This window comes from Giraffa tippelskirchi, chromosome 2, assembly GCF_054371585.1.
Source record: "Giraffa tippelskirchi isolate mGirTip1 chromosome 2, T2T-mGirTip1v1.2.pri, whole genome shotgun sequence".
NCBI lineage: Eukaryota > Metazoa > Chordata > Mammalia > Artiodactyla > Giraffidae > Giraffa > Giraffa tippelskirchi.
This window is the reverse complement of record NC_137276.1, coordinates 102594050-102621027: the sequence shown is the minus strand read 5'-3', so window position 1 is coordinate 102621027 and position 26978 is coordinate 102594050. Positions and strand designations below refer to the sequence as shown.

The 26978-nt window shown below is 40.2% G+C and overlaps 1 protein-coding gene across 1 annotated transcript in view; it reads right to left on the bottom strand.

The window, feature by feature from the left end:
- The window catches only part of CPNE4 (copine 4), a 635297-nt gene extending 633215 nt beyond the window's left edge, over nucleotides 1–2082 (bottom strand). The window contains exon 1 of the mRNA XM_081569846.1: nucleotides 1996–2082. The gene's annotated coding sequence lies outside the window, so the exon portion shown is untranslated. The remainder of the gene's footprint in view (nucleotides 1–1995) is intronic.
- Between the last annotated feature and the right edge of the window lie 24896 nt (nucleotides 2083–26978).

The window sequence follows — 26978 nt, the reverse complement described above, 5'->3', positions numbered from 1 at the left end:
GAATACATCCACTTTACAAAGAATATAAAATAAAGAAATGCTTGGGGAATACCACTGCTTAAAAATAAGTATAAACATGCCGTCTTATGTTAAGAGGTTAACCATGACCACATGTTATGAAGCACTTTAGAAAGAAAGTGTGACTTTTCTGCTCCAAACTTAGGTCGAATTCAGGCAAGTGAGTGCTTCAGGTGTATACTGTGCACTTATCTTGATTGTTTCCACAATAGTAGATAAACTAGACAATTACATTCTTTCAGCATAGAGGGTATTGTCAGAACCACACATTGGACTTCAGAATCCATAAGGTTCAGAAAAATCTGTCTCTGTCTGACACTGGGATGACATGGAGGATACTAAACACAGTGTGAACAGGGAGACAGGGACATAGCCAGGTCTTCCTCCCCATCTTCTTAAGGCACGTCTAACAAGACCTCTCTTCATTTAAAGAGGTTATCAGCCAAGGACTTTTACCAACCACAGTGTTCTAAATTTCAAAGGCCAGAAAAGAAGTAATTGGATGAGGAACAGGTACTTCATTCATGGTTCTGTAGAGCCAATTAGGAAGATATTTGAGAAGCAGAGGAAGAGACTTCAGAAGGAAAAATAGACTAATATTTCTCTTCTCCCAGGTTACCTCTCAAGTATGCCATTTTGAAGGTCTTGAGACCTTCAGCCACAAAATATTGACCCTAGAAAGAAACTTAGGGAGCTTGTCTGTATGGTAAGTGCCTTTGATTCACTTTGATTGGAGAAACTTGGGTCAGGTGGCTAAGCACAAGTCAATCATTGTGACCTCACAGGATTCCCTTGATGCTACAGGCCTTCTACAGAGCTAGGGAGCATTCATTGTGCTCTGCTGCACTTCTGGAGCCGAAGTGGAGCTCCGCCTGATCCACAGCAACTGAGCGTGAGACACAGGATGGTCCCCCAGAGGAAATTCATTGTCATACTACAAGAAAATGAGGGGTAGATGCTGTGCAGGCAAAGTCAGCATATGTTTACTGAATATGTAAATACTAAGTAAGAAAATATTCCTTTCCAGTTTAATAAAGAAGTAGCCTTGGAGATAAAGTTGAGCTGGATTGAATTTGCAAAAATGAGGGAAAGAAAAAGGAAAGTGATTATGTATTTCCTTGCATGTTGATTGTGTCCTCTGAAATCTAAGTCCCATGAAGGCAGGTGATAGTCTGTTTTGTTGTCTTGTGATCGCAACCCTGATGCCATTGCAATGTCTGTCACTTAGCAGATAGTCAATAAACATTTGTGAAATTTACAAAAATGCCTTAGAGTTTATTGAGCACAAGCATCTTATCTTATGGGAAAAGGAATTAAGGTGAGAGAAAAAGCATTAAGGTATGTTGATCATGTACTATTTCCAGGCAATCTGTAAGCTACTCTATTGACCACCACCAATTGCCCGCATAGATTTTATTATCTTTACAAAAAGCCCAGGGTTTGGGTGGTTAGAATGCACAGACCAGAGAACATAGTATTGATGGAAGCAAGCTCTGAAAGCACAACTAAAAATGACATACCCAGGGACCACAGGGCAAATTATAGACAGAACCACAGGGAGAGTCCAGTATAGCCATTGTTAGTCCCTGTGCTAAAGGCACAAACACACAAACTGAACACAGTGCCACTACTTGTGACAAATATGGTTTCCTCTGCCAGCAGGCTTCAGCTCTCTAATTAGAAACAGTTGCCTGCAAACCAGTGTGCAGAACACACATGCAACTCTATGCCAGAAATTTGGATTTTTTTCCTCAAGGAAAAAAATTACACTGAAGGTAAATTCAAAGAGGCTCTCTGCCAGGCACAGAAAGCAAAATTCTCTCCCACCTCACCCATGGAACTAACAATCCAGCCCATCTCTACAAATGAAGATCTATAACCAGCTCATGAACTCAGGTCGCAGTCACTACAAGTTGCTCATTCGCTGGAGTCCCTTCAACAACTGTTACATCAAAACCCCCGATCTGTATCAGTCACCTCCTTCCAACTCTTCTCTTCGTGGATTCTGAGCTGCTGGGCTCTACAGATATAGTTAAAATGATCTAAAGAAATCCACAGGGTCACGGTACCACTGGCATTCCCAAGCCACAAAAGGAGCCTCCAGTTCTGTGCAGATCCTCTCACCGGGTCTCTGTGTGATAACATAAGGGGAGGCATTTGCTTACTGTCTTATGCCAATATGAGAGGAACCCCTCCAATCAGTGTGACAAGTGCAATACTGGAATGAAGCCAGGAAATGAAAAGGGAAAAAATGTGGATTCTTACCAATGCAATTGATCCCATTTTTTAAGGGTGACAGATGATGAAGAGGAAAAACAGGCAGAGAATCAGTGCCCTGTATTGAAAACCTTGGATTCTTCCCTGAATGAGTCAGGGTGAGCATTTTGTTTTGAAATTGAATTCCTATTTTCTTTCTTTCTTTTTTTCTTTCTTTCTTTTTTATCTTTTCTTTTTTACATCCTCAACCAGTCAAAGAGACTTCTATAAATAATAAGACTTATTTTTGAGACTTTGGATCAAAAAAGAATCTTGCATTCCTCCCCCCCAAGGGTTATTTATATATATAAAATGTGTTCTTTTTTCTATTTATGTGATTTTGAGAATTGACTGATATGTCTTCCTGCGGTGTTTCTATATATGCCTGAAATGGGTTGTGTTACTGGAAAGCAGAGAGGAATGCTCTGAGAAAGTGCTTCTAAGATGCTAAGAGTCGATAGAGACTGATACGCACGTTCCAAGCTTATGTCAACATGATATCTTCTACTATCTGTCATTCTTGCATGTGAAGACCTCAGGCACCGGTCCACCAGTCACAATCTCCCAGTCATGAAGGGGTGCCCTATTCTTTTCTCTACCAATAGGTGGCATCAGAATCCCTTTAGCTCTTCATTGCTTTTTAAAAATCACTGGCAGAGAGCATTTTCTTTCTGAGATTTTATATTTTACCATGGGTAATGGATATGGGTTTGGGTGGACTCCGGGAGTTGGTGATGGACAGGGAGGCCTGGCATGCTGCATTTCATGGGGTCACAAAGAGCCGGACACGACTGAGTGACTGAACTGAACTGATGCTTTAAAAACACTAAATTATCTTTCTATTGTTTCAGAGCAGATTATCCCATTTGTCTCTTTTTTAAAATTTATTTTATTGAAGTTTAGTTGATTTACAGTGTTGTGTTAGTTTCTACTGTACAGCAAAGTGATTCATCTATATTTTTTTCATATACTTTTTCATTATGGTTTATCATAGGATATTGACTACAGTTTCCTGTGTGCTATAGTAGGACCTTGTTATTTATCCATCCTATATATAAAATAGTTTGAGTTTGCATTTAATTAGGCCTCTTGGTCAGCTCTCAGTTTCCTCGTTTTAAAAGGAAGATATTTGAATTGATCTTCAGTTCTGGGATTCTGCTTTTCAGCAACATCATGTCTGCGCTGCTACACCACTCTGGAGTGGTAAATACATGAAGACTCCATTCCTTTGGGTTTAAGGAGTGTCAGTATGCAACTATCACTATGTTGCAGAGACAGCTACTTGCCTAGAATGTAATGGGAAAACCGGTGAAATACAGTCTAGGTTTTACCTAATAGTAATGCACCAGTGCTGATTTCTTAGTTATGACAAATGTCCTATGGTAATATACATGATCTGTTAGCACTAGGGGAAAATGAGTGATAACTGTATGGAAATTCTCTGTACTGTTCTTTATAACTTTTCCATAAATCTAAAATTATCCCCAATTAAAAGTCTACTTTTAAAAAACACACAACTTTTCCACTTGTCTCCTTAAGATAAAGTTAGACTAGTTGAAGTTAAACCTTTGCAAAATTTTCATGCTCTGGATAAATTTTGTGAAATTGATGGTTATTTAACTTAAGGCATCATTTTTGCCTACTTTGTCAGCAAAAACCTTACTTTATCTGCTTGGCATCTTCAAGTCAAATGCCTCCTTGGCAAATTCCACAGGAAGACATTTCCCAGTTTTCTCCACAGAACTCAGAGAGAATATTGATGAGAATGGCCAAAAAATTAGGAACCAGCCCAACTTTATAGCCTGGTTGGTTCGCATAGGGCAAAAGAATTGAAAAAAAGTGACTAGAAAAAAAAAAATGCCTGGGAAACAAGGACAGAAAGTCAGAGGATGTCATTTGTACATAGTCATTTTTCTGATTGCAACTCTGCTTTCTGCATTTTCCCAGCAGCACTGCCTTTAAAGTGAATCACTGGTGATCAAAGGCAGACCAAAATAACACATTGTTCCTCCAGAGAAGAGAAGGTGAAATCCTATCATTCTGAGGGTGTTCTTGGAGGAAAAGGAAAGATGAGCCAGAGAAAGACCACACTGCCTCTTTCTTCTAAAAGTGAGGCCTATAATTTGCTCTTTTGAAAATCTTTTTTAAAAACACTTGCCTATTGGGAGAGGCATAAGTAATGCTGAGGCCTATATTAAAAAGTTTATCTGTTTTGTTTATATCACCTCCTCTGGCAGCAGCATGCAGCAGGGTGATCTCCCTTGTGTCTGATCTTGCTGTTGGTATTTATGGGAAGAGAGACATTAGCAGGTCCTGAGCGTCTGAAAACCAGGCACTGTACTAGGCCTCTTTAGGTGTGTTCTCATTGATTTTTCCCTACAGTGCAGGGTAACAGAGAGGGAGATTCCAAAAAATGATCACTGTTCTTCTCTTTCATATATATGCAAATAAATATGTGGATATATATGGTTGTATCCCTTGCCAGGTGGCTTTAAAACTCCTCCAATCAGGTAAGGGGGTTTAAATGTCTTAAATCTAAGCTGACCTTGTGTTCAAGAGAAAGCTGCAGAAGTTTGGTGCCAGCTCTGAGCCTAGACTTCTAAAGGGACTGGCATATTTCCACTTAGTCACCAGGAAAAATCCAGTCCATCCTGTTGGAGGATGATTAACAGATGAGTGGAGATGAGCTACTGCAGTTGAAGCCCAGACATGTGAGACGACCTGGGCAAGATGAGCAAACTAGCTCTCAGACAGTCCTTGATTGGCCATAGACACGTGAATCAGCCATGCCATAAACAACTGAGCCTGCGCAAAAGATTGAGCTGATAAATGCTTCATATTTTAAGCCACTGAGTTTTGAAAGTGGTTCATTATATATCAAAAGTACAAGAAGATAGTCAAATTTCTTTTTAAGTTAAAAGAAAACTGAGGCATAGAAAGATTAAATAAGGTCTCCAAGGCCACACAGCTAATAAGTGGGGAAAGTCAGGAGTCAACCCAAGGACTAAATAAATCCAAGTGAACCCCTGCCCATAGAATGAAAACAAGAATAAAAACCAACACAACCAAGTGTCACAGTTACTTGAATGTGATAAAATTAGTTCTTTCCCTAGCTTTCTCCCATTAGTGAACAGCATGGGTTCATGTATGTACCTTTGTAAAGAATGATGTATTCAATGGAGAGAAGGATGAGAGACAGCTATTTTTTAACTTCAGTAACATAGCCTGAAACAAATGCATTAACCTTGGTGCAAAAATGTAATCACCTCACAATGAGAAATGATTTGCTTTTGACAAACTGGCTTGTTTCTCCCTTAAAAGCAAAGCCAATAACCACTCAGCACTCCTTTTCTCTCTCCCTATGGGGCTCTGCTATTCATCCCTCCTTTGTGCCTTGTCTCTTTCCAAATCTTTTCTCCTTTTGTCTCCTGTGCATGTCCTTTAACTTTATCTGTCTGTCACAACATAAATAAAAGTAGTTTAATCAGCCCCATAATAGCCCCATAATGCCTAATTGCCCCATCCCCCTAACTCCTATAGGCCAAGAGTGTACTCTGAGAATCGTGGAGCATAACCTGGGAAGCATTCTTCAGGAACCAGATTCTGGGTCAGAGAAGTTTCCTCCAAGCCCTGGCCCCAAGACTCCACGTTTACCCCTGCCTATGGCCCCACCCATTCCTCAGACTTGGGGCGGCCTAGGAAGTTGCCCCTGACAGGCAATGATAAGAAATATCCCCTGATGAAGCAGTGTGGGTTCTACTCTAATATCCTCAGCCCTGGAAGTTTGAATAAACTTGGATAAACCTGGGGAAGTATTGTGACTCTTGCACGAATCTGGACCTCCTGTGGCAGGCCAACCTTGACAAGTTCAACACAAAAGTAAGAACCTTTGACGTTTCTGCGGACCTCAAAGAGAGCCTGGAGCATAAGCTCATTGGGTCCACCGCCAAGCGGCTCACCAGACTACTTACTGCTGCAGGCCTACGTGCCCAAGGTGCAACTGCCCTACGTGGTGTTGCAGGACCAGGGTCCCCGCAAGACTGAGATTGAGAGGAGAAAGCAGCTATACCTGAGCCAGATATCAAGCAGCTGCTGGTCAGTGACAAAATTTGATAACTTCATTGTCCGGCCTTGATTTTGTCATTCCTCTAGTTCATTTACTTCTTTCTTTGGCTCTGCAAGACAATGAATTAGATCATAACATTCCTCTGTTTAAAATCTTTCAGCCCTTTTCTATTGCTCTCAGGAGAGTCTGAACTCCTTAACACGGCAAAGTATTTCCTACATGACCCAGTTTTTCCTACTTTTCTGACTTGTCTCATACTATGACCTCATCCAGCTCCTGACATACACACTTCAGCTAGATTGGATTTATTTCAGGTCCTTTAGCTCCTATTTCTGAGCCTTCCCTCTTCCTATATGCTATTGTCTCAAGTGGGAATTCCTTTGAAGTATGTGAGCACACATACACACATAGACACACACACACATTTTTTTTTAAGTCTTAGGAGAAATTTCCCTTCTGCTGAGAATCTTGCCCTGAATGTCTTAAACAAGATAACACAGTCTCATTATGTTCCCACAAGTAGCCTGTATTACCCTATGATAGCATTTGCCACTCAGTACTGTATTTGCTGGTTTAACTACTCATATTCCTTAACATACTGTCTGTTTTATTTGCCATTGTATACCTAAGGCTGTCACAGAGTTTTGCATATACTAGACCCTCAGTAAATATTCATTGAATATATGAATTATGCGTCATTATTCTTCCTTATGTATGATTTAGCTTCAAAAGAGTTTTCATGGTTTTTAAGACTCAATATACAAAAAGCAAACTTGGAATATTTTTTGGCAATAAGTAATAGAAAAAGGAACACAAGCTAGCATAAAAAGCCAGGAATTGATTGGTTCATGTATTTGGAAAACAGAATAGGCAGGATAACAATCAGATGATTTTCAGCCAGAAACTCTGGCTGTCTTACTGCTCTGACAGAAAGTGAAGTGAAAGTGAAAGTCATTCAGTCATATCAGACCCTTTGTAACCCCATGGACTACACAGTCCATGGAATTCTCCAGGCTAGAATACTGGAGTGGGTAGCCATTCCCTTCTCCAGGGAATCTTCCCAACCCAGAGATCAAACCAAGGTCTCTCGCATTGCAGACAGATTCTTTACCAGCTGAGCCGCAAGGGAAGCCCAAGAATACTGGAGTGGGTGGCCATTCCCTTCTCCAGGGGATCTTCCCAACCTAGGAACTGAACCAGGGTCTCCGGAATTGCAGGCAGATTCTTTACCAACCAAGCTGTCATGTAAGTGCTCAGGTTACACATTCACAGATTCAGAGGATGTAAGGAATCACTTTTGTCCAGAAACCCCAAGCAAATTTTCAAGGTCTATTCTGATTGGATCACTTAGGCCATATAACCATCAAAGGGTCAATGCTGGGAGCAGGATAATGTGAAATGCTGATGGCTTAAGCTTCTCACTCCAAAAATAAGTGGGTTGTGTGGGGAAGTAGTGGCCAACATTGAGAAAAGAGTTCATGTGCTCACAGACATAGAGAACAGACTTGTGGTTACCAAGGGCAGGGGGTGGTTACAACAATGGATAGATGGATTGAGAATTTGGGATTTGCAGATGCACATTATTATATAGAGAATGGATAAGCAGCAAGGTCCTACTTTAGAGCACAGGGAATTATATTCAATATCCTGTGATAAACCATAATAGAAAAGAATATGAAAAAGAGTGTATATACATGTACGAAAGAATGTATATACAATGTGCAAAAAAGATCTTCATGACCCAGATAATCACAATGGCATGATCACTAACCCAGAGCCAGATATCCTGGAATGTGAATTCAATTGGGACTTAGGAAGCATCACTACAAACAAAGCTAGTTGAGGTGATGGAATTCCAGTTGAGCTATTTCAAATCCTGAAAGATGACGCTGTGAAAGTGCTGCACTGACTATGCAAGAAAATTTGGAAAACTCAGCAGTGGCCACAGGACTGGAAAAGGTCATTTTTCATTCCAATCCCAAAGAAAGGCAATGCCAAAGAATGCTCAAACTACTGCACAATTGCACTCATCTCACACGCTAGTAAAGTAATACTCAAAATTCTCCAAGCCAGGCTTCAGCAATACATGAACCATGAACTTCCAGATGTTCAAGCTGGTTTTAGAAAAGGCAGAGGAACCAGAGATCAAATTGCCAACATCCGATGGATCACTGAAAAAGCAAGAGAGTTCCAGAAAAACATCTATTTCTGCTTTATTGACTATGCCAAATCCTTTGACTGTGTGGATCACAATAAACTGTGGAAAGTTCTAAAAGAGATGGGAATACCAGACCACCTGACCTGCCTCTTGAGAAATCTGTATGCAGATCAGGAAGCAACAGTTAAAACTAGACATGAAACAACAGACTGGTTCCAAATAGGAAAAGGAGTACGTCAAGGCTGTATATCGTCACCCTGGTTATTTAACTTCTGTGCAGAGTACATCATGAGAAATGCTGGGCTGGAAAAAGCCCAAGCTGAAATCAAGATTGCCGGGAGAAATATCAATAACCTCAGATATGCAGATGACACCACCCTTATGGCACAAAGTGAAGAAGAACCAAAGAGCCTCTTGATGAAAGTGAAAGAGGAGAGTGAAAAAGTTGGCTTAAAGCTCAACATTCAGAAAACTAAGATCATGGCATTTGGTCCCATCACTTCATGGCAGATAGATGGGGAAACAGTGGAAACAGTAGCTGACTTTATTTTGGGGGGCTCCAAAATCACTGCAGATGGTGATTGCAGCCGTGAAATGAAAAGACGCTTACTCCTTGGAAGGAAAGTTATGACCAACCTAGACAGCATATTAAAAAGCAGAGACATCACTTTGTCAACAAAGGTCCATCTAGTCAAGGCTATGGTTTTCCAGTAGTCATGTATGGATATGAGAGATGGACTATAAAGAAGTCTGAGTGCTGAAGAATTGATGCTTTTGAACTGTGGTGTTGGAGAAGACTCTTGAGAGTCCCTTGGACAGCAAGGAGATCCAACCAGTCCATCCTAAGGAAGATCAGTCCTGGGTGTTCATTGGAAGGACTGATGTTGAAGCTGAAACTCCAATACTTTGGCCACCTGATGTAAAGAACTGACTCATTTGAAAAGACCCTGATGCTGGGAAAGATTGAAGGCTGGAGGAGAAGGGGTCGACAGAGGATGAGATGGTTGGATGGCATCACCGACTCAATGGACATGAGTTTGGGTAAACTCTGGGAGTTGGTGATGGACAGGGAGGCCTGGCGTGCTGTGATTCATGGGGTCGCAAAGAGTCGGACACGACTGAGCGACTGAACTGAACTGAACTGAACATATACAACTGAATAATTTTCTATATAGCAGAAATAAAACCACATTGTAAATCAATTGTACTTCAGTAAAATATATTTGAAAAAGAAAATCTTTCCTCATAACAAGTTTAAAAAAAAAAGAAAGAATCATGTGTACCAGCTATAACTAACAATGACTCTGCATTTGTCACCACATCGTTTTCCATGACTGAATTCATGATGATTCACAGGATATGCGTTCTATGCATGATCTGCTCTCAATATGTCTCACATTATACAAATTCTGGTGAGCTCCATCGCAACATCATTCTGTGATGAAACGGTGCTCAAAGTAGGGCTCCTTTATCATGATTGGCAGAAACTCTACAGCCTCTTGATGAGTAATCACTCAAAGTTAACATTTTAAATGCAGAGGCTTCATCAACTATTTCTAAAAATCATTTCTTCAAATATGCTCCACCAGCTCCAGCTGCTGGTTGTTCCTGGCTTTGGGAATGACTTCTCTCTTTTGGGTCTTATTTTTCATTTTTGTATTATTTTTTAATTAATTAATTTTTTAATTCAAAGATAATTGCTTAACAGAATTTTGCTATTTTTTGTCAAACATCAACAATAATCATCCATAGGTACACCCATGTCCCCTCCCAAATCTCCCTCCTATGCCTCCCCATCCCACACTTCTAGGTTGTTACAGAGTCCCTGTTTGAGTTCCCTGAGGCATACAGCAAATTCCCATTGGCTATCTAGTTTACATATGGTATTGTAAGTTTCCATGTTACTCTTTCCATACATCTCACCCTCTTCCTCCTGCCCTCCCAACCATGTCCATAAATCTGTTCTCTATGTCTGTTTCTCCATTGCTACCCTGCAAATAAATTCATCAGTACCATCTTTCTAGATTCCGTATATATGCATCAGTGTATGATATTTATCTTTCTCCTCTGACTTACTTCACTCTGTATTGGAGTAGGAATGGCAACCCACTACAGTAGGCTTGCCTGGGAAATCCCATGGACAGAGGAGCCTGGCGGACTACAGTCCAAGAGGTCACAAGAGTCAGACATGACTTAGCAACTAAACAACAACATGAAAACCCTAGAGTTCCCAAATAAACTTTTATATTCAGCATCTGCCTAGACTTACTTACCATACTTGATTGCCTTATGACCATCAGAATTCTTTCATGCCCACCTGTCTTTAGTTTGCTTCCTGATGTTTGTGGCTTGCTTCAGCAATTACCAACTTACTGTGACATTAGAACATTATTTAAGTGGGTTAATTCTATTTTGTTAAAATTTAATGGGGGTTAATACATTACTGGACTTCCCTGGTGGATCAGCTGGTAAAGAATCCGCCTGCAATGCAGGAGAACTGGGTTTGATCCCTGGGTTGGGAAGATCCCCTAGAGAAGGGAAAGGCTAGCCACTCCAATATTCTGGCCTGGAGAATTCCATGGACTCTATAGTCAACGGAGTTGCAAAGAGTCGGATACAACTGAGTGACTTCACTCACTCTATAACAGGCTCTTTTTTCTTCCACCTCATTAGAACTGACTCAAATGTGTTCTTTTTATGGCAGAATAATATTCCATTGTACATATGTACCACAGCTTCTTTATCCATTCATCTGTCAATGGACATCTAGGTTGCTTCCATGTCCTATCTATTGTAAATAGTGCTGCAATGAACATTGGGGTACATGTGTCTTTTTCAATTTTGGTTTCCTAAGTGCATATGCCTAGGAGTGGGTTTGCTGAGTCACATGGTGGTTTTATTCCTAGCTTTTTAAGGAAACTCCATACCATCTTCCATAGTGGCTGTATTAATTTACATTACATACACCAGTAATGCAAGAGAGTTCCCTTTTCTCCATACCCTCTCCAGCATTTATTGCTTGTAGACTTTTTGATAGTGGCCATTCTGACTGGTGTGAGGTGATATCTCATTGTAGTTTTGATTTGCATTTATCTAATAATTAGTGATGTTGAGCATCTTTTCATATATTTGTTAGCCATCTGTATGTCTTCTTTGGACAAATGTCTGTTTAGGTCTTTTTCCCACATATTGATTGGGTTGTTTGTTTTTCTAGTATTGAGTTGTATGGTTGCTTGTATATTTTGGAAATTAATCCTTTGTCAGTTGTTTCCTTTGCTATTATTTTCTCCCATTCTGAGGGTTGTCTTTTCACCTTGTTTGTAGTTTTCTTTGCTGTGCAAAAGCTTTTAAGTTTAATTAGGTCCTACTTGTTTATTTTTGTTTTTATTTCCATTACTCTAGGAGGTGGATCATAGAAGATCTTGCTTTGATTTATGTCATCGAGTGTTCTGCCTGTGTTTTCCTCTAAGAATTTTATAGTTTCTGGTCTTACATCTAGGTCTCTAATCCATTTCGAGTTTATCTTTGTGTATGTCATTAGGAAGTGTTCCAATTTCATTCTTTTACACATAGCTGTTCAGTTTACCCAGCACCACTGATTGAAGAGGCTATCTTTGCCCAATTGTATATTCTTGCTCCCTTTGTCAAAAATAAGGTACCCATAGGTGTGTGGGTTTATCTCTGGGCTCTCTATCCTATTCCATTGGTCTATATTTCTGTTTTTGTCTCAGTACCATACTGTCTTGATGATGATAGCTTTGTAGCATAGTCTGAAGTCAGGAAGGTTGATTCCTCCAGTTCCACTCTTCTTTCTCAAGACTGCTTTGGCTATTCAGGGTCTTTTGTGTTTCCATATGAACTGTGAAATTTTTTGTTCTAGTTCTATGAAAAATGTTATTTTGACACCATTGGTAATTTGATAAGGATCACATTGAATCTGGGGGCTTCCATGATAGCTCAGCTGGTAAAGAATCTGCCTGCAATGGAGGATAACCTGATTTGATTCCTGGATTGGAAGATCTGCTGGAGAAGGGATAGGCTACCCACTCCAGTATTCTTGGGCTTCCCTTGTGGCTCAGCTGATAAAGAATCTGCCTGCAATGCAAGAGACTGGGTCAATCCCTGGGTTGGGAAGATCCCCTGGAGAAGGAAATGGCTACCCACTCCAGTATTCTTGCCTAAAGAATTCCATAGTCCATGGGGTCACAAAGAGTTGGACATGACTGAGTGACTTCTACTTGCATTGAATCTGTAGATTGCATTTGGTAGTACAGTCATTTTCACAATATTGATTCTTCCTACCAGGAACATGGAATATCTCTCCATCTGTTTATGTCATCTTTGATTTCTTTCTTCAGTGTCTTATAATTTTCTATATACAGTTTTTTTGGTCTCATATTCCTAGATGTATTATTCTTTTTGTTGCAATGGTGAATGGGATTGATTCCTTAATTGCTCTTTCTGATTTTTCATTGTTAGTATACTTTAGGAATGTAAGTGTTTTCTGTGTATTGACCTTGTACCTTGCAACATTGCTAAATTCACTGATTAGCTCTAGTAATTTTCTGATAGTTTCTTTTGGGTTTTCTATGTATAGTATCATGTCATCTACAAATAGTGAGAGTTTTACTTCTTCTTTTCTGATCTGGATTCCTCTTCTTTCTTTTTCTTCTCTAATTGTGATAGCTAAGACTTCCAAAACTACATTGAATAATAGTGGTGAGAGAAGGCACACTTTTATTGTTCCTGATCTTAGAGGGAATGCTTTCAGTTTTTCACCACTTAGAATAAGGTTTGCTGTGGGCTTATCATAAATTGTTTTTATTACGTTGAGGTAGGTTCCTTCTATGCCCATTCTTTTTGAAGTGTTTTTATCATAAATGGATGCTGCATTTTGTCAAAGGCTTTTTCTGCATCTATGGAAATGATCATATGGTTTTTACCTTTAAATTTGTTAATATGGTGTATCATATTGACAGATTTGTGTATACTGAAGAAGCCTGGCATCTTTGAAATAAACTCGACTTGATCGTGGTGTATAAACTTTTTAATGTGTTGTTGAATTCTGATTGCTAGAATTTTGTTGAGGATTTTTGCTTCTATGTTCACCAGTGATATTGGCCTGTAATTTTCCTTCTTTGTGCTGTCTTTGCCTGACTTTGGTATCAGGGTGATTGTGGCCTTGTAGAATGAGTTTGGAAATGTTCCTTCCTCTACTATTTTTTTTGGAAGAGTTTCAGAAAAGTAGGCATTAGCTCTTCTCTAAATGTTTGATAGAATTCCGCTGTGAAGCTGTCTTGGCCCTGGCCTGGACTTTTGCTTTTGGAGAGATTTTTTTAAATCACAGTTTCAATTTCAGTGTTTGTAATTGGCTTGTTCATGACTTCTATTTCTTCCTGGTTCAGTCTTGTGAGGTTGAACTTTTCTAAGAATCTGTCCATTTCCTCTAGGTTGTCCATTTAATTGGCATATAATTGGTCATAATATTCTCTTATGATCCTTTGTATTCCTGTGCTGTCTGTTGTAACCTCTCCTTATTCATTTCTAATTTTGATTTTATCCCCCCCCCCTTTTTTTGTTGAGTCTGGTTAGTGGTTTGTCAATTTTGTTTGTCTTCTCAAAGAACCAGCTTTTAGTTTTGTTAATCTTTCTATTTTTTCCTTCTTTTCTTTTTCATTTATTTCTGCTCTGGTCTTTATGATTTTTTTCCTTCTGCTGATTTTGGGTTGTTTTGTTGTTGCTGCTGTTCTTCTTCTTCTTCTTTCTCCAGCTTGCTTTGAATGTAGATATAGGTTGTCAGTTGATGCTTTTCTTGCTTCTTGAGGTAGGATTATATTGCTATAAACTTCCCTCCTAGAACTACTTTTGCTGAATCTCATAGGTTTGGGGTCATCTTGTTTTTGTTGTCATTTGTTTCCAGGAATCTTTTGATTTCCCTTCTTAATTCTTCAGTAACTTCTTCGTTATTTAGTAATGTTTTGTTTAATCTTCATGTGTTTGTGTTTTTTTGCATTTTTTCCCTGTAGTTGATATCTAGTCTCATAGTGCTGTGGTCAGACAAGATACTTGATATGGTTTCAGTTTTCTTAAATTTACTGAAGCTTGATTTGTGACCCAAGATGTGGTCTATCCTGGAGAATGTTCCATGTGCACTTGAGAAGAAAGTGTATTCTTCTGCAAAGTTCTCAATATATCAATTAAGTCCATTGGTCCAATGTTTCATTTAAGGTTTGTGTTTCCTTATTGATTTTCTGTTTTGATGATCTGCCCGTTGGTGTAAGTGGAGTGTTAAAGTCCTCTACTATTATTGTGTTACTGTTGATTTCTCCCCTTAACACTGTTAGTGTTTGCCTTATGTATTGAGGTCCTCCTATGTTGGGTGCATAAATATTTACAATTGTTATATCTTCTTTTTTGATTGATCCCTTGATCTTTATGTAGTGTCCTTCTTTGTCTTTTATAATATTCTTTATTTTAAAGTCTATTTTGTCTGAAATAAGGATTGCCACTCCAGCTTTCTTTTGGTTTCCATTCGCATGGAATATCTTTTTTCATCCTTTTACTTTTAGTCTGTATGTGTCTCTAGGTCTGAAGTGGGTCTCTTGTAGGCAGCATATATATAGATTTTGTTTTTATATCCATCAGTCTGTATCTTTTGGTTTGTGCATTTAATCTGTTTACATTTAAAGTAATTATTGATACATATGTTCCTATTGGCATTTTCTTAATTCTTTTGGGTTTGTTTTGTAGGTCTTTCCTTTCTCTTGTGTTTGCTGTAAGGCTGGTTCCGTGGTGCTAAATTCTCTTAACTTTTGCTTGTCTGTGAAACTTTTGATTTCTCCAACAATTTTGAATGAGATCTTTGCTGGGTAAAGTAATCTTGGCTTTAGATTTTTTTCTTTTGTACTTTAAACATATCCTGCCATTCCCTTCTGTCCTGCAGAGTTCTGGTCTGCAGTGTTTCTGCTGAAAGATCTGTTGTTAATCTTATGGGTTTTCCCTTAAATGTAATTTGTTGCCTTTCCTTTGCTTCTTGTAAAATTATTTCTTTGTATTTAATCTCTGTCAGCTTGATTACCACGTGTCTCGATGTGTTTCTCCTTCGGTTTATCATGTAAGGGACTCTCAGTGCTTCTTGGACCTGACTGACTATTTCCTTTCCCATGTTGGGGAAATTTTCAACTATTATTTCTTCAAAAATTTTCTCAGTGCCTTTCTTTTTTTCTTCTTTTTCTGGGACCACTATAACTTGAATCTTCATGCATTTAATATTGTCCAGATTGACCCAAAGGTCTCTGAGGCTATCCTCAATTCTTGTCATTCTTTTTCCCTTATTCTGCTCTTCAGCACTTATTTCCACCATTCTCTCTTCCAGCTTATTTATCCATTCTTCTGCCTCAGTTATTTCTGCTATTGGTTCCTTCTCAGTTTAGTTCAGTTCACTCAATCAGTAGTGTCCAACTCTTTGCAACCCCATGGGCTGCAGCACGTGAGGCTCCCCTGTCCATCACCAACTCCCGGAATTCACTCAAACTCATGTCCATTGAGTGGGTGATGCCATCCAGCTATCTCATCCTCTGTCGTCCCCTTCTCCTCCTGCTTTCAATCTTTCCCAGTATCAGGGTCTTTTCAAATGAGTCAGTTCTTCGCATCAGGTGGCCAAAGTATTGGAGCTTCAGCTTCAGTATCAATACTTCCAGTGAATATTCAGGACTGATCCTTTAGGATGGAATGGTTGGATCTCTTTGCAGTCCAAGGGACTCTCAAGAGTCTTCTCCAACACCACAGTTCGAAAGCATCAATTCTTTGGTGCTCAGATTTCTTTATTGTCCAACTCTCACATCCACACATGACCACTGGAAAAACCATAGCCTTGACTAGATGGACCTTTGTTGGCAAAGAAATGTCTCTACTTTTTATATGCTGTCTAAGTTGGTCATAACTTTTCTTCCAAGGAGCAAGTGTCTTTTTAAATTTCATGGCTGCAGTCACCATCTGCAGTGATTTTGGAGCCCCCAAAAATAAAGTCAGCCACTGTTTCCACTGTTTCCCCATCTAATTGCCATGAAGTGATGGGATCGGATGCCATGATCTTAGTTTTCTGAATGTTGAGTTTTAAGCCAACTTTTTCACTCTCCTCTTTCACTTTCATCAAGAGGCTCTTTAGTTCTTCACTTTCTGCCATAAAGGTGGTGTCATCTGCATATCTGAGGTTATTGATATTTTCCCCAGCAGTCTTGATTCCAGCTTAGGCTTCATCCAGTCCAGCGTTTCTCATGATGTACTCTGCACAGAAGTTAAATAACCGGGGTGACAATATACAGCCTTGATGTACTCCTTTCCCTATTTGGAAACAGTTTGTTGTTCCATGTCCACGTCTAACTGTTGCTTGTTGACTTGCATACAGATTTCTCAAGAGGCACGTCAGGTGGTCTGGTATTCCCATCTCTTTCAGAATTTTCCACAGTTTGTTGTGGTCCACACAGTCAAAGGCTTTGGTATAGTCAATAAGGTAGAAGTAGATGTTTTTCTGGAACTCTCTTGCTTTTTCAATGATCCAACAGATGTTGACAATTTGATCTCTGGTTCCTCTGCCTTTTCTAAAACCAGTTTGAACATCTGGAAATTCATGGTTCACGTACTGTTGAAGCCTGACTTGGTTCCTTCTAGAGTATTTTTAATTTCAGCAATTGTGTTTTTCATCTCTGTTTGCTTATTCTTTATTTCTTCTATGTCCTTGGTGATTATAATAACTGTGTTAATCTTTTCTTGCATCTTCTCCATTCTATTTTGAAGTCTTCAGAGCAGCTTTACTATCATTATTCTGAATTCAATTTCAGGTAGATTGCTTATTTCCACTTCGTTTATTTGGTCTTGTGAGTTTCTCGTTTGTTCTTGCATTTGTGCTGTATTTCTTTGTCTTTTCATTTTCTTTTCTCTAACTTGTTCCACTTGAGGTCTCCTTTTCCCAAACTTTAGGGTTGTATTCCTTCCTACTTTTGGTTTTTTCCCTGGAGGGAAACGTTGGTTGAGTGGTTTGTATTGATTTCTTGTTAGGGGTGACTTGTGCCTGTGTTCTAGTGGGAGGAGATCAAGCAGATCAAGCAGGTAGTTGCAGAAATAATGGGACATATACACACACGTCCACACATACAGTTATAACCAAAGTATTCTAAAGAAAATAGTAGAGGAGATTGACTTAGTGAACAAGGGAAACCAAAAATGATATTGACCAATTAAAAGCAGAGCCAACTAACACTCAATCTGGAAATCTGAGCCTGAACATATTGCCAAACTGGGAATCTAGCAAAGAGAGCACAACAAGATAACTTACATGGTGAAAAAAGAAAGAGTGAAGGAAAAAAGAGGAGAATGGAGAGAAAAGAGAAAAGGAAGGGGTGGAAGAGGGGAAAAAAAGAGAGAAAAAGAAAAATAGAAAAGCAAAGATAGACATGTGTGAAAGAAATTTTTGTATATTCAGGAATAGCCATAGCCGGTAAAGAAGTATAAGAAAGGCAGTCAAATGTATCAAAAACAAAATCAGAAACACCACACAAAATAAGGGTGGCATGAAAAAAAAATCTTGAAAAGAATTTTTTTAACAAGAAAAGCAAAGAGGAAAACTCGACAGCACTGCAAAAGGCTAAAGTGAATGTAGAAATATGTAAGGGAAATAAACTGTGATTTATAAGAAAAAAATTCTAGAGGTCATATTTCTTTTTGGTTGTGGAGTCTGCCCTTGTGTATGGGGTTGGATTAGTGTCCTGTAATGTTTTCCTTGTTGGGGAAGTTTGTGCCTGTATGTTGATGGAGCTGGATCTCATCTCTCTGAAGGGCAGTGTAGTGTCTGGTAGTAGGTTTGGGGCTGTCTATGGGTTCAGTATGTCTCTGGGGAGTCCTTCTGGCTTTGGCACTGTTAGACACATCTGTTTCTGCAGCCTCATCAAAGTGGCCCTCTCAGCATAACTTCACTGCTGCCAGCCCCCTACTGTCCCTGGAATCTTTGCTGGTGCTTCTGTTCCCTGGTCCTGCCCTGCACTGCAAGCCAAAGCTTGCTAGGCAGAGGCTGGTGTGGCAGCTCCCTAGCCCTGCCCTCTGTATTGTGGAGACTTGTGTGGACTTCCCTCAGGCCCCTGACCTCACCCACTATATTGCAGGACTTGTGTGCACTTGTTTCAGCTCACTGGGCCCATCTTCTATGTCACGGGGCTTGTGTGCACTTGTCTCTGCTCCCCAGGCCTGCCTTCTATGTCTTGGATCTTGAGTGTTCTTCTTCAGGCTACCTGGGCCTGCCCTCTGCTCCTCGAGGGTCATGTGCACTTGAGAGGTTTGTATACCACGCCTCTCTTGCCCCCCCTCCTCCCCAGGCCCGACCTCTGCATGGGGCTTCTGTGGTCTTCTCTTGGTTCCCTGAGCCTGTTGTCTGGTCAGAGGCACAGTCCGTGAGTTGTTCATGGGCTGAGAAGTGCAATTTTCTCTCTTTTCTGCCCTCTAAGTCCCTGCTTTGCCCAGCCTTCTGAGATTCCACAGCTCCCCTTTGAGACCCCCTGTAAGGGCTTCCCAGTGCACCAGAACTCTTCCTGCTTTATGACTCCCTGCCTCCCTCAGGGCACAAGCTTCCATCCAGAAGTTCTCCCTCTTTTCCCTTTTTATGTCTCCGTCCTCTCTCCTACCTCATTCCAGGGAGCTTAGCCTGTGCCCCTGGAGACCTGGGGTCTTCTGCTGTCTCCTAAAGGTTTTTCTGTACTATTTATTCTGTATCTTGATGAATTTTTGATGTATTTGTGGGGAGGCTGGTGATCTCCCCATCTTACTCCTCCACCATCTTCTTCTGCCGCCTCATTTCTGTACTATTCTTAGAGGAAGTCTCTGTATTTCACTTTATCTGCAACAGTGGAAAAGGATTTGCCATTCTGCTTTTTGGGGACAAAAAGAGTAGCTTTCAGATGAGGCCCAAACTAAAACCAAGTCCCTGCCTCAAGTAGAAACATCATTCTTTCTATAGTGAAACAAAACATCCTTTCTGGATTTAACATGTCAGAAATTTTTACTGTTCAGCTCCTTCCTGCCAATATTAAGTTCTACAATGAAAATTAGCACAAGTAAGATAAAGAAAGGAGCTTCTCAGGTGGCTCGGTGGTAAAAAATCCACCTGTCAATGCAGGAGACACAGGAGATGTAGGTTCGATTCCCAGGTCAGGAAGATCCCCTGGAGGAGGAAATGGCAATCCACTCCAGTATTCTTGCCTGGACCATCCCATGGACAGAGGAGCCTGGCTACAGTCCATAGAATCACAAGGAGTTGGACATGACTGAGCAACTAGCACACACGCAGGATAAACAAAGATGTTAGTCAGGTCATTTAATAGTGTAATTCAGGCCATCAGATTTGTAGAAAGTGATTCAACACCTCAAAATATCTCTGCTTTTTATAGTCTTCAAAATAAACTTTATTTTGCAAATATTTTTCCATCTATCAAAAATGAGAACAAGGATGGTACAAACACTATGTTTTCACAGCCTCTTGTTAAAGCTGCCACAAGAACATGGCGATTTATTCATGATTCATTTCTTCTTGAATTCAGGGAATAGAGAAGCACAGAATCAAAGGCAAGTGTTTATTATCATTCATTCATTTAGTATTGCTGAGCACTTTCTATATGCCAGGTCCTTTTCCTGTCACTGGAGAAATGGGGAAAATAAAACAGACTTGTTCAGAGTGATGGTCATGGTCAGATTGAGCTAATAAAGCATGGTGAGATTATGATAGAGAATCTTCAGGGCTACAAGGAAACATGAGGGTTAGGAGGAATTAATATGATCTAAAGACACAGAGATGGAAAGATTTCCTTAAGAGATAAGATTGAGACTTAGACTTGAAGGGTTAGCACAAGTTGGTCAGGAAAATGGTAGTGAAGGAGGAGGAAAAGGCAGAGAAATGGTTGTATCTGCAGATAAAAGTGGCGGGGGAGAGAGGTGGAAGAAAGAGGTATGTTGGCAAGTTAAGGGAGGGGTTGCAGATTGGAAAAAGAGATGGCAAAGTGTTAAATGAGAATCAAGAGGGGGAAGGGGCAGATAATGGAAGATCTTACAAGGCCATTCAAGAACAGACTTTAAGGAATCATGGAAAAATTTTAAAGGGGGACTAGCATGATTCTCTGCCATTAGGAAGCTTCCATAAGCCTCTTGTCCTTTTCCATCAGAGGGCAGACAGAATGAAAAACAGAATCACAGAAAACTAACCAATCTAATCACATGGACAATAGCCTTGTTTAACTCAATGAAACAATGAGCCATCGTGTGTTAGGGCCACCCAAGATGGATGGGTCATGATGGAGAGCTCTGACAAAACATGGTCCACTGGAGAAGGGAATGGCAAACCACTACAACATTCTTGCCTTGAGAACCCCATGAACAGTATTAAAAGGTAAAATGATAAGACATTGAAAGATGAACTCCCCAGGTGGCTAGGTGCCCAATATGCTACTGGAGATCAGTGGAGAAACAACTCCAGAAAGAATGAAGAGATGGACCAACGCAAAAACAACACCCAGTTGTGGATGTGCCTGGTGATGGAAGTAAACTTCAATGCTATAAGAGCAATATTGCATAGGAACCTGGAATGTTAGGTCCGTGAATCAAGGAAAATTGGAAGTGGTTAAACAGAAGATGGCAAAAGTGAACATTGGCATTTTAGGAATCAGCGAACTAAAATGCACTGGAATGGGTGAATTTAACTCAGATGACCATCATATCTACTACTGTGGGCAAGAATCCCTGAGAAGAAATGGACTAGCCATCATAGTCAACAAAAGAGTCCAAAATGCAGTACTTGGATGCAATCTCAAAAATGACAGAATGATCTCTGTTCATTTCCAATGCAAACCATTCAATAATACAGTAATCCAAGTTTATGCCCCAACCAATAATGCTGAAGAAGTGGAATTTGAATAGTTCTATGAAGGGCTACTAGAGAAGGAAATGACAACCCACTCCAGTGTTCTTGCCTGGAGAATCCCAGGGACGGCGGAACCTGGTGGGCTGCCGTCTATGGGGTCACACAGAGTCGGACACGACTGAAGCGACTTGGCAGCAGCATGAAGGGATACAAGACCTTTTAGAACTAACACTCCAAAAAGATGTCCTTTTTATTATAGGGGACTGGAATGCAAAAATAGGAAGTCAAGAAACACCTGGAGTAACAGACAAATTTGGCCTTGGAGTACAGAATGAAGCAGAGCAAAGGCTAAGAGTTTTGACAACAGGATTCACTGATCATAGCAAAAACTCTCTTCCAACAACACAAGAAAAGACTCTACACAATGACATCACCAGATGGTCAATACTGAAATCAGACTGATTATATTTTTTGCAGCCAAAGATGGAGAAGCTCTATACAGTCGGCAAAAGCAAGACCGGGAACTGACGGTGGCTCAGATCATGAATTCCTTATTGCCAAACTTAGACTTAAATTGAAGAAAGCAGGGAAAACTACTAGACCATTCAGGTATGACCTAAATCAAATCCCTTATGACTATAGAGTGGAAGTGACAAATATATTCAAGGGATTAGATCTGATAGACAGAGTGCCTGAAGAACTATGGATGGAGGTTCATGACATTGTACAGGAAGCAGTGATCAAGACCATCCCCAAGAAAAAGAAATGCAAAAAGGCAAAATGGTTTTCTGAGGAGGCCTTACAAACAATTCTTAAAAGAAGAGAAGTGAAAGGCAAAAGAGGAAAGAAAAGATACATCCATCTGAATTCAGAGTTCCAAAGATTAGCAAGAAGAGATAAGAAAGCCTTCCTCAGTGATCAATGCAAAGAAATAGAGGAAAATAAAAGAATGGGAAAGACTAGAGATCTCTTCAAGAAAATTAGAGAAACCAAGGAAACATTTCATGCAAAGATGGGCTAGATAAAGGACAGAAATGGTATCGACTTGACAGAGCAGAAGATATTAAGAAGAGGTGGCAAGAATATACAGAAGAACTATACAAAAAAGATCTTCATGACCTAGATAATCACGATGGTGATCTAGATAATCACTCGTCTAGAGCCAGACATCCTGGAATGCAAAGTCAAGTGGGCCATAGGAAGCATCACTACATACAAAGTTAGTGGAGGTGATGGAATTCCAGTTGAGCTATTTCAAAACCTAAAAGATGATGCTGTGAAAGTGCTGCACTCAGTATGCCAGCAAATTTGGAAAACTCAGCAGTGGCCACAGGATTATAAAAGGTCAATTTTCATTCCAATCCCAAAGAAAGGCAATGCCAAAGAATGCTCAAACTACTGCACTATTGCACTCATCTCACATGCTAGCAAAGTAATGCTCACATTCTCTAACCAGGCTTCAACAGTACGTGAACCGTGAACTTCCAGATGTTCAAGCTGGATTTAGAAAAGACAGAGGAACCAGAGATCAAATTGCCAACATCTTCTGGATCATCAAAAAAGCAAGAGAGTTCCAGAAAAACATCTAATTCTGCCTTGTTGACTATGCCAAACCTTTGACTGTGTAGATCACAACAAACTGTGGAAAATTCTTAAAGAGATGGGAATACCAGACCACCTGACCTGCCTCTTGAGAAACCTGTATGCAGGTGAGGAAGCAACAGAACTGGACATGGAACAACAGACTGGTTCCAAATAGGGAAAAGATTACGTCAAGATTGTATACTGCCACCCTGCTTATTTAACTTATATGCAGAGTACATCATGAGAAATGCTGGGCTGGATGAAGCACCAGCTGGAATCAAGATTGCCGGGAGAAATATCAATAACCTCAGATATGCAGATGACACCACCCTTATGGCAGAAAGTGAAGAAGAACTAAAGAGCCTCTTGAAAGTGAAAGAGGAGAGTGAAAAAGTTGGCTTAAAGCTCAACATTAAGAAAACTAAGATCATGGCATCTGATGCCATCACTTTATGGCAAATAGATGAGGAAACGGTGGAAACAGTGAGAGACTATTTTTGGGGGCTCCAAAATCACTGCAGATGGTGACTGCCACCATGAAATTTAAAAAGACGCTTGCTCCTTGGAAGAAAAGCTATGACCAACCTAGACAGTTTATTAAAAAGCAGAGATATTACTTTGCCAACAAAGGTCCATCTCATCAAAGCTATGGTTTTTCCAGTAGTCATGTATGGATGTGAGAGTTGGACTATAAAGAAAGCTGAGCACCGAAGAATTGATGCTTTTGAACCGTGGTGTTGGAGAACACTCCTGAGAATCCCTTGGGCAGCAAGGAGATCTACCCAGTCCATCCTAAAGGAAATCAGTCCTGGGTGTTCATTGGAAGGACTGATGCTGAAGCTGAAGCTCCAATACTTTGGCCAACTGGTGCAAAGAACTGACTCATTTGAAAAGACCCTGATGCTGGGAAAGACTGAAGGCGGGAGGAGAAAGAGACAACAGAAAATGAGATGGTTGGATGGCATCACTGGCTCAATGGATGTGATTTCGAGTGAACTCCGGGAATTGGTGATAGACAGGGAAACCTGGCGTGCTGTAGTCCATGGGGCAACGATTCGGACATGACTGAGTGACCTAACTGAACTGAGTATGATTTAATTTCTATGTTATAAAGCTCCTTCTACCAAGTGGTCGGAGAACTGATTGAAGGTCAAGAGACTCCTTACTTAAGATGGCAGCAATGATCTGGGGAAAAGATGATGTTGGTGAGAGGGAAGATGGGAAGGCTGAGTAATTAATTCTAGAGATATTCATAAGACAAAAACTGGCTTGGGGCCATTTAATGTGGATCCACAATACCTCTGCCCACATCTGAGATTACTTGCAGACAGTTCATACACACAGAGCTCTCTGCATTTGTATCTAGGGGTATTCTGTCTACTGGCTGTAAATCAGTGCTTCACGAGTGACCCTCTACCAAAGAGGAGTGGGAGTTTGTAGATAAACACCCTAGTCTTTGTGTGAGATGACACTTGGCATCTTTTCCATAGTCTTTTAGGGTCCCTCATTGAAACAGAGCCCCAGTGAGCCACATTGGTGACGCCTTCATAAATGTATCTTCATCAGCTTGCTGATCTTCTAAGTCACTGCATTATCCCCTCACTTCTGCTTCCTGGGGTCACCTCACAAATAAATCATTTGTGCCAAAATCCTTGTCTCAGGGTTAGCTTTTGGGGAAACTTAAATTAAGCATTACATTGTCATCAAATTTATTAACTGAAAGAGACTTTTTAAAAGCTCATATACACTCCTTTGTCTCTTTCAAATCATTATTGTCACTCAAGAGAGGCAAATGGCCAGATCCCACTCAGGACCACTCCTCTGGAGGGCAGATGACTAGAATATTAGATTCTAATCAAGTCATGTTCCTCCCTTCCTTGCCAGGGCCTCTATCTTCACCAGTGACTGGGGGCAAACAGAGGAAATTATGCCCACCGCAAATCATCTAGAAATTAAACAGCTGTGCTATATTAATGTGTTAATCTTTGCTGGGAGAACAAGTAGTTTAGTATATAATTACTTTTTATACCTTTTTGGACTTTACACAAATTGAATTTTAAAGGAAAACATATCCACTATCTAGGGATAGGTCAAAAAGCAAAATACTTCCCCACCTGCCCACGACTTGATTTCACCTCATACTCTTTATGTTAGATGAGATAATACAAGGCAAGAAAAGCATCGGTGACACATAAGATGTGTGTTAGGATACTAGTCATCCTTCCTCATTTCCTTACAGCTGTGTCTGCAGATCAGAAAGGATAGAGGAGGGCATTGGCAGGGGAGGGGGAAAAGGAACCACATTTCCCAGCAACAGAGTCATATCAGATGTAGACCCAGTTAGTCTACATAACAAGGGACATTATTCCCATTCACAGGTGAAGAATCTGAAGTTATGGTAGTTAAATGTCACATAAGTGTGTATGATAAAGCTTGGACTTAACTTAGGCCTGTTTGGCTTCAAAGTTCATATTTCTTCACTATACTATTTGATTTCAAGCCATTTTTACTGTTTCATGTGAATATTCCCCAAAGGCAGAGAAAGCTTTTCCTGGTGGAGCTTTCAGTAAGAGCATTGCCTAGCATCTGGACAATGTCACATAGGACTATTTCAAGGACACTAGTGTTAACCACCCACCTCAATGTTCTCCAACCTCAAACTTATACAACATATTAATAAACAATCACTGTGGCTCTAATCAGCCAGTTCAGGGCACCTCTAAGTTTAATAAAGTACCTAATAATGTAATATATATTAATATAAAATAAATTTAAATTTAAAAAGGTCTTCTTGAGATTTGGATCTTTCTTCACAGTTTTGAGCAGAGAAGGGACTCTTCATCCAGGCCCCTCAGAGCCCCCTCTGTGTACCCTAGGAGCACACTTTTTGTCTTGTTCTGCTGTCTCTGTTATTGTTGGAAATGGTTCTAATCATTGTCATTTTTCTTCTTCTAACTGTGGGAAAGAAAAAGCTATTGAGAAAAGAAGGTGAGTGGGGATGGAGATATTACAATCACTCTGATTAAGTAAGGTCAACACTGACCTGGAGAAAAGACCAAAGAAAGATGCCATCCTTGTCCTCTCTCACTTGCATGTGAATAGAAACCAGCCAACCAAGTGCAATGAGGCTTGATACAGGACAATTACAAAGCTTTGGAACGAAGAGAAGTCTCAGATCCTCTGAAAGTTGTCCATGACCCAATCTTCTCTCTCCACGATCCTGCCCACTGCTCCAGGCTATTTTTGAAAATGGGGAGAATTCACAAGCTGCTACACTTCAAAGTAGGTCAGAAGAGTAAGACAAACAAGTCACAAATAGAGCAAAAGGGTCAAGGAGAATATGTCCACATTGTTAGAACCAATAGAAACTCTAGGGTTGTCCACATCAGGCACTGAAGATGAAAAGAAACAATGTGGCCTTAAGAGAAGGCACAGCAGGAGTGAGAGTGATTGGGGCAAGGAGGGGAGAGAAAGGACAGAATATGCCAAAACTCTTCCTAAAGCTAATGTGGAAGAAATTATCTGGCAATGTTTCATGCTATAATTTTTCTATGGGCTTCTGTGGAAAATGAAATCTATAAAATAAGACCACCAAAGATAATAAAACAAAAGGATGAGATGAAAATTGAGATTGTAAAGACAGGGAAAAAAGGCAAGGACCAAAACAACCCCTTATGGAACAAGGAATATAATAGACACAGCTAAAAACATTTACAAACATGTAAGGAAGAAATCGGGAGAAGGCAATGGCACCCCACTCCAGTACTCTTGCCTGGAAAATCCCATGGACAGAGGAGCCTGGTAGGCTACAGTCCATGGGGTCGCGAAGAGTCGGACACGACTGAGCGACTTAGCAGCAGCAGCAGCAGCAAGGAAAAAATCACAAGGAATGCAGAGAGGGGGAAAAAAACCCAAAACTCCAAACGTAAAAAAAAACAAAACCCAAGAACATAAATCAATAAGAAAAAAAGGTAATAAATGCAGAAAACAGAAAGGGG